Genomic DNA, 8,923 nt, shown 5'->3' with positions numbered 1-8,923 from the left:
ATTCATGAGATAATACCTTGAATCAGTAAATAGAAGAATTTGCTGCAATTATGAGGTTTAGGAAAAGTTGTGCTCTAAGCTGAAGATCCAGCTACGTATCCAATATATATGCATGTGGACCTTTTCCAGAGTTGTTGTCAACTTGTCACTGTTCAAACTTTCAGATTAAATATTAATTCATGAGAGAATACCTCGAGTCACAAATAGAAGTATTTGCTTGCAATTATGAGGTTTAAGAAAAGATGTGCTCTTAAGCTGAAGGGGCCAGCTACGTATCCCATATGCATGTGGAACTTTCAGAGTCGAAACAACAGCACTCTTCACACTTAGATCTACAGACGCTTGATTACATCACGACAAAAAGATGTTTAACGCATAACCTTTTTCCCTAATGTGATGATTATACGTACAGATCTAATTGAAACAAATGAGAAAGTCAAATGTGCTGCATCTCATTGAAAGAATGTGGTACTATACTACTATAGTACGAATAGCAGATTTTTATGTAAGAAAAAAACCACATATTGTATTATATTAGAGCAATTAGCAATAATTAGAAAAGAAAATGCAAGATAAATCAAGAACAAAAACAAAAAATGTTTAGGGATTTGGGATTGATACTCCTTCAAGAATTACTTATAAACTATAAACTCGCATATATAGGCCTTTTTCCCAAATAATCTCGATATTTTCACCCTTGTCGCGGATAACCTTGAACATGTTTTTGTCATTTCACCTGACATAATTGTTAACGGCGTTAACTATTTTCAAACAAAAATAATTACTGTTCTTTAAAAATTTCAAAAAATCAAAACTCTTCACTTTCTCTCTCTTGTTCTTTAATTAATTCTTAGTCTTTTCAAGCAGTCATCAATAGTATCCACCACTTTCTCTCTCTTCAATTGCACAACAAGCAATAAATACTATGAAATCAAAGTTCTTGGAAATAAATGTGTCTTAATCATGAATTGTTCATGTATGTTGAAAATAAAAATCAACATTCTTCAATTCCACAACAACTTGTTCATGTCTCTTCATTTTCTTCAAGATTAATTTTCCACAAAGCCCACAACTGGGAAAATTAGTGATTGCCCTTTGACGGACGAACTACAAACACCATTAGGCAACAAGTTCGTTGAGACCATGGCTGCGAAATTGGTGACTGCCCTTTTGTTGGTTGGCGAATTACAAATACCCTCGCCGTCGAAATTTTCAAACGAGCAACTGCAAGGACTGCCCTCTGCTCCACCTCAGTTCCACTCCCACACAATCTACTCGACTCGCTCGAGTTCAACCTCAGCTTCGACTCAGCTTCATGCTTACTCCTCCACCATTAGGCGTGTACTTCTTTGTGAGAGTCTCGATTTCACCTAACATCGGATCTTTGGCAAGAATTTCTGACGGAATTAACAACATCATAACTTCGCTCCAATTGTTTCGACGAAGGTCCGCAATTGCTTCGGATGTAGCGTGCTCCCAAGCTTTGATTAACGCCGCCCTTGATTCTTCGCTCTAGCAGTCTTCCCTACTACCTGCTTGTATCAAAGTTTCCGTAAGAGAGAAAATTTAGGGAGGAGATAAAAAATAAAAGGTGATGATGAAGAGCAAGAGAGGGAAAGAGATGAAGAACAAGAGAGATAGTTTGGGATCTTTTTTGTAAAAGCACAATTTTTTTAAAAGAAAGTTAACAAATGTAGACATTTCGTCCAGTTTAAGGACAATTTACAAGTTTAGGATTATCCGCGATAAGGGTGAAAATGTTGAGGTTATTTAGAAAAAAGGATTATATGTCGGTGTCGTCTGAGATAATATCGCTTTTTTTTACTATAAAACCCACTTGAACAAGGAACAGAAGTAGCACTTATGTAAGTGTAGTCAAGAGAGAATTCACAAAACCTCTTATTTATTCTCACTAACAAAGGCCAAAGCACTAATAAGCAAGGCAAAACCTATTCACAAATCGTAGCTTTGTGCTCTTAAAACCTCTCTTTTATGTCTCACAATAAATGTCCACAACAATTTATACAAGGGCTCAATATATGCTATCTACTTCAAGTTCGTAATTAGAGGTTCATGACTGTCCGGGTAGGCATAACACATAATCAAATAAGCCAAACTAGGAAGTTTCCGCCCACGCACATCACTTTGGTGATAATCCTTGCTTTCTTCGCCTTGCTTGCTCGCATCGTACTTGCTATTCTAAAGCTCAAACGAACCATGTTTACGTCTTGATTATGAGTGACATTCCAATATATAAACATATACTAAGGGGACTAATGCTTTAATTTTTAAGGGTTTACCTTCTTCGATTCGAGGATCAAACAAATGACGTCACATGACATAATTCAATGGGGACTTTATTTTTTCTAAACCATCTTTACCATTTTTACATACATATTCACCTATATTATTCCAAGATTTTTGAAAGAATTGGTACAAATTAAATCTATTTGGACCTAGGTCATTCAAATGTTTCCATAATCTTTGCAATACGTGCAATTCAGAGTTTTTAATGCATTATTTTGACAATTTATATCATCAATTATGTATTTATAAAAATGAAAAAAAATGTGATATCTATCTAAAAGCTACATATTTAGATAAATTTACAAAATCAACATGACTATCTTTTCCCTATACAATTGTGTGAACTTGTGGATGCTTAATCAAATTTATAAAATTTGACCTTAAAGTTTGTATTGCAAGAATTATAAAAGTGATGACATGTATAATTCATAGGCTAAAGCTCATTGTCTTCCTCAAGGATTAAAACACTAGTAGAATAAATGCTTATTGCTGCGGTGATATTGCTACGATTTTACCCATACGCAACAATATATCACGTAAAAAGAAAACAAAAAATAAAAAATAATAATATTGCTGCGGTTTCCACCCAAAACTGCAACAATATTGTTGACAACGAAAACTTTTTAAATGGCCCTGACCCCAGAGCAGCAAATATTGCTACGGTTTCCACGTAGGACCGCAGCAATATATTAAAAATATATTTTTTTTATATATTGATGCGGTCCTACGTGGAAACCGCAACAATATTTGCTCCTCATCTCACTTACCAAAAAACGAATGGGGCTTTTTCTTTTAACGATATTCTCTAAGTCTCTCTTTCTCTCTCCTCTCACACTCTCTCACACTCTTACTAAAAACCCGACGAGTTTGTTTCCGGCGAGGTTAGTTTCCGACGACTGGGTGCGGGCGACGTTTCCGACGACTGGGTTTTTTAATTAGCTACTCCTCCTTCGTTTTGGGTTCATTTCTTCTCGCATCTCCACCGTTTCTCCTCGCTTCTCCACCGACGCCACTCCTTCACCGGCGCCACTCCTTCACTTCCGGCGCCACTCCTTCATATCCGACGCTTCTCCTCCGAATTTACCGCGAGGGTTTGTCATATTAGGTTAGTTTTTTGTAAATTTTTCTTAATTAATAATGTTTTTAATGAAAACTTTGGCTTAAATTGTAGTTTAAAATGATTAGTATAAAGTATATATGATTAGTTTTAAGATTGAGTATTAAAAATTGATTTTGTGATGATTTTGCTTTAGTTTTTGTATGCCCTAATATGTTATACGGGATAGTTTATGCTTAAGTTCTTGTGATGTTTTTGCAATTCTTTATTCAAAGTGATATGCAATGCCTTTATGCTGATAGACTCACCAATGGGAGGGAAATGGAAATCTAGGGAATGGTTTGGTACTTGTTGTTTGATGATAACTTGAAATCGCTTGAATGCGATTATTGTTTGGTGAATACTTGGAATCGCTTGAATGCAATTGTTTTTATGTACATCGTGTTGCCTAGATACCCGTTCAAGACTTACTCATTAGGAGTAAGTCTTGAATAGTCCCCGTTTTGGGACTGTTCTTAAACATCACATGTCACTTAGGTGGTGAATGTGTGTTGATTCTTTGCTTCTAAGTGAAATACGGTTAGTAATTTTTCCTAATTTGTTCTCTGTGTACATATAAGATAAACAATTATCTTTATCTTGTACTTGGAGAACTGAAGGGAAATGCTGCCGAATTTCACTTAGAATCAATGATGATACATGCATTCACTAGTGGGATTGGACGTTTAAGGATGGGTTAGGTTGGAGTGATAATGACCCACTGGAGGCATGCATTGAATATTAGTTTGTTGTGTTGGAGTTATGTGAATTTTTTTAATTGATAATAATTTGTAAGTATATATGTGTTGGGGTTTTTAGAATGGATCGAAGTTGGATGTATGGAAAGCGGAATACGTTGGAGTTTGTAGAAGGTGTGAATGAGTTTTGTAAACGTGTTGTAGAACATCAATAATGTGAATATGATTTCTGATATTAGGACCATAAGGGATCATATTATTCGTCGTGGATTTAGGGATGAGTATTGTATTTGGTTATGGCATGGTGAGAAAGGAAAATATACTCAGGATAGGGTTAATGTTGATGTTGGCACTAGTTATTCATTAGAGATTGATATGTTGAATGCCGGGGTTGAGAATGAAGTTGTGATTAAAGATCATGTTAGGATTGAAGGTGATGATGTAGTAGGTGATGAAAATGACAACGGAGATAATAGTGACACTGAGGATGAAGAGTTTGGTGATCGATTAGGTGAGATGTTGGAAGGGACTCGTGACCATTTTGATGAGCGGCCACGAGTGTTTGATAGTTTGGCTGAAGCTGCTGGGAAACCCCTTTATCCAGGGTGTAAACAATACACTCAATTGAGTGGGGTTTTAACTCTTTTCAACATAAAAGCGAAACATAATTTGACAAATGTAGGCTTCACAAAACTCTTAGAAGCTTTACAAGATATGTTTCCTAAGAGTCATTTGTTACCAAAATCTACCTACTATGCCAAAAAATTAATGTGTCCTTTGGGTTTGGAATCTGAGCGGATCGATGCATGTCCGAATGATTGCATGTTGTATCGAAATGAGTATGCGGACCTTTATGAATGCACAAAGTGTAGTAAGTCCCGCTACAAATTGTAGGATGGGGTTGAGCCCAGACCAGGCAATATGGGTCCTTCTACGAAAGTGTTGTGGTATCTTCCAGTTGTGCCAAGGTTCAGGAGGCTCTTTTCTATCAAAGAAGATTCACAAAATCTAAGATGGCATGCTTATCAGAGAAATAAAGATGGGATGCTTAGGCATCCAGCAGATTCTCCTCAATAAAAAAACTATCGATTCCAGATATAGAGAATTTGGTCAAGAAGCTAGGAACTTGAGACTTGCATTGTGTACAGACGGAATGAATCCTTACGATACTTTGAGTAGTCAACATAGTACTTGGCCTGTTCTTTTAGTGATATACAATCTTCCTCCATGGTTGTGCATGAAACGGAAATATATTATGTTGTATCTTTAAATTTTTTCTGGGCCTAAGCAGTCGGGAAATGATATAGACATCTATGTTGCACCTCTCATCGAAGATCTCAAAATGATGTGGGACGAAGGTATTATGGTGTTTGATGCGTATTCTAATGAAGATTTCAGGCTTCGTGCTATGCTATTCTATAATATAAATGATTATCCTGTTTATGGGAATATATCGGGGTATAAGGTCAAAGGAAAAAAGGCATGTCCCATTTGTGAGAATGGTATGGAGGCTACACATTTGCCACATTATGGGAAACATGTCTATATCATTAATAGGCAATTCCTACATAGTTCTCATCCATATCGAAAGAAAAAAACACCATTTAACGAGTTTGTTGAAAATGCTCCAGCTCCTAGACCGTTAACAAGAAAAGAAGTTTATAATCGTGTTAAGGGGATGGGAACAGTATTTGGTAAGTGTTATTTTCCTAGGAATACTATAATAGGGGGTGAATTGTATGTGTAGAAATAAACGTAACTTTTTGCGGAAATTTAAACTTAAACAAATAAACAAGCTAGAGGAACACAAGGGATTTTTACAAGGAAAAACTTCTTGGGCCCAACAAGAAGAAACAACCTCGACCACTAGGGATTTTAAACTCAACTCTTTCACTAATTAGGCCAAACAACTTTGTTACAACCTAATTCTATTCTCGAGCCACACCTTGAGTTCCTAAACTCAAGTTCCTAAGCCACTGTTCCCTTAACAGTATTTCCTCTCAACTTAACTCGAAGTTTTCTCACTCTTACTAGCTTTACTCAAAGCTTCTCTCTTACAGAACTTCACTCAAAGTCCCCTTACCCCAAAAACCAAAATACAATTAATCGAAATAAGTTTAGTGGAATTAGAGTAAGAAGGCAAAGAACAATTGGCTATTATGAGAGAATGAAGGCACTGACACTTAATTAGTTAAACTCACTTAATTACTTCGTCAGACACACTTTGGAACTTATTTAGACTTCAATATTTATATGACAAACATATAGAACGTGGGAATTAAAATCAAGTTCATGTTAAATCCATTATCCCATGATGTTCCTCCCGTTAAGGAACACGTTCCTTAATATATCTCATGATCCCAAGATCTCTATTTGGACGTGGACATGTTTTAGCCACTACTCCTAAAGATAAGGAGTTTCTTAAGCTTTATCCGAAAATCAGTTAACTTTAAAACAGATTTAATATTTAAAACTGAATTTTAATCTTTAAGAAAATATTATCTTTTAAATAAAATCTCTTAAAAACCGGATAAATATTTTCTTATCTTTTCGAAAAACAAAATCTTTTTCTAAAAAGATTTTCTAAAAACTGATTTTACTTAGATAAAATCGTTTCCTATTATTTAGGCATGACTTTCTCAACTTCATATTGAACCGTTATACTCTTCAAGCCTAAGTCTAGTTCCTTTTAAATGTTAAGTTCCTTTAACAGATTCGTTTAGTGCCATTTAGTTTGTTCCTTAGAAGGAACAAACTTCATTCTCAAATAAGACTACCAATGTTCCTTACCATCCTTACTTGTTCCTTTTACAATGGAACTAGAAAATAAAATGTCTTGCTTTTATTCTTCTTGATCCAATGTTGCTCCAGTATCAACTTCAAGAAACATCTTTACTTAGTCTTTGAAATCCTCTCTTGACTTCTTCCTTGACTTCGTATTCTCCTAGTTCCTTTCATTGATACCTTAAAAATCATACACTTAAATAACTCATTAGTTCACTACTTAGTTTGCATTTGTTTCTTTGTCATCATCAAAACTAGGGTTCAACAATTTCCCTCTTTTTGATGATGACAACAAAGGTACAAACTAAGAAAATAACAAATAATATAAGTGAATGAAAAAGATAAAACAATAAAGTAGAAAATGAAAAATAAAACAAAAATTAAGTAACCTACTTTTTTCCTTAACCTATTTTTTTATTTTTCATTTACCTTAACTTATTTCATTTAGAGTTTGTTCCTTAAATCTTTTTCCCCCTTTGTCATCCTCAAAAAGAGTAGACTCTGCGTGAAGTTATAAATTGGTTGTAAGACCTTAAGACCATAACCAAGCACCAATTTTGGTTAAGTTAGAATTGCAAAGGATAAACTTGCTCAAACATCAATCACAAATACTAGCCATTCCAAGGAAGAAATTATGCATAAATAATCACAAACACAGACATAATAGCAAAAGTCATTTTATATAGCACTTGTTCCAAAAAAAAACAAGAAAGAAAAAGAAAAGAACTAAACAAAGTCTTGTTCCTGAAAGGAAACAGGAACTAAGAACTAAGAAAGGGAAGGGGAATTGTGTTCCCAACAACTTCTTCTTCACCACATCCTCAGTTTCTTTCATCACTTCACCATGATTGACCAACACTCTCCTTCAAACTCTCCAAGGCTAGGGCCATTGTCTCCATCTTCTTTTGTTGCTCAATCACCGTATCACTTAGAACTTTCATAAGACCAGCATTTGTCAGTTTTAGCATCCAAAGTCCATGTAGATGATTATAAATTTTATCATTGTTGTGCAGGAAGACAAACATCTTACCCAGCACAATCATCCGGAGTACTTGTTCCTCACCCTTGGAACTAGAGGCATAGAGGTTTTGGTGGAGGAACTGGAGTAGGTTGGTTGAAGGACCATCAGTTCCGGAGTGGAAACAGATGGGAGGTTGTAAGATGGAGGAAGAAATGGTGGTGTGGTGGAAGAGTTGTAGAGGTGGAGCAAAAGGGTTAGGTCCAGTCACTCATCCTTAATCTGTTCAAAACTGGAAGGAACAGAAAAGGATGAGGGTGAGATAGAGGATAGTTTGGTGAGAGGAACAGAAAGTTTTGGAGATGAAGGTGGAGTGGGTTCTTTGAGAGTGGGGTGTTCCTGTTGCTCCACATCAGAAAGGACTAAAGGGAGTCCTTGTTGGAAGGAACAGAGGAGAAAGAGCATTTTCAATCGAGTGCTCTGCCTCACTCTCTAGGAACAGGAGGGTAGGCTTTTTGGCAATGTGTTTGCCCTCTTTGGTTTAGGTTCCTTGGTATTAGGAATGGTTCCTCCAAATAACATCTTCCAGTTCCTAAACTACCTTAGGCAGTTTCCTCTTGCTGAGGAACTGGAGCTTTCTCCCTTGATGAGTCTCCTTCTTGGACAGAGAGTCAATCCATTAAGAGTTTTCTCATTCAAGTATTTCCCTTGCTTAACTCCTAAGTGGGCCAACCAGTAGTTTACTTCAAAATGATGAAGGAGGATGTAATCAAGGCGCCATACCAACACCATGTTTTCTATACAGTGGGTAAGTGTTGATACAAAGAGAGAAAGTTGATTTGTATGTGGTGGTCTAAACAGAACATATAACACATATCTAAGAGACCCACTTCATTCCTCTTTTCAGTGCGAGGAATGAGTGCTCTCCATACCAAATTAAACAGGACTTTGTGAAGGGAGAGAGTAGGTTATGGTTTATTTGTTTGACCAGCAGTTCCTCCAAATATTCAACAATTTTACTTGAGGAAAATTAGGAAAGAAACAGTTCCTTTCCTTTAAAATACAAATTGTTCCTTTGCA

The sequence above is a fragment of the Beta vulgaris genome, chromosome 1 (genome assembly GCF_026745355.1).
Source record: "Beta vulgaris subsp. vulgaris cultivar EL10 chromosome 1, EL10.2, whole genome shotgun sequence".
In the NCBI taxonomy this organism is placed as follows: domain Eukaryota; kingdom Viridiplantae; phylum Streptophyta; class Magnoliopsida; order Caryophyllales; family Amaranthaceae; genus Beta; species Beta vulgaris.
Note: the sequence above shows the minus strand (reverse complement) of the source record.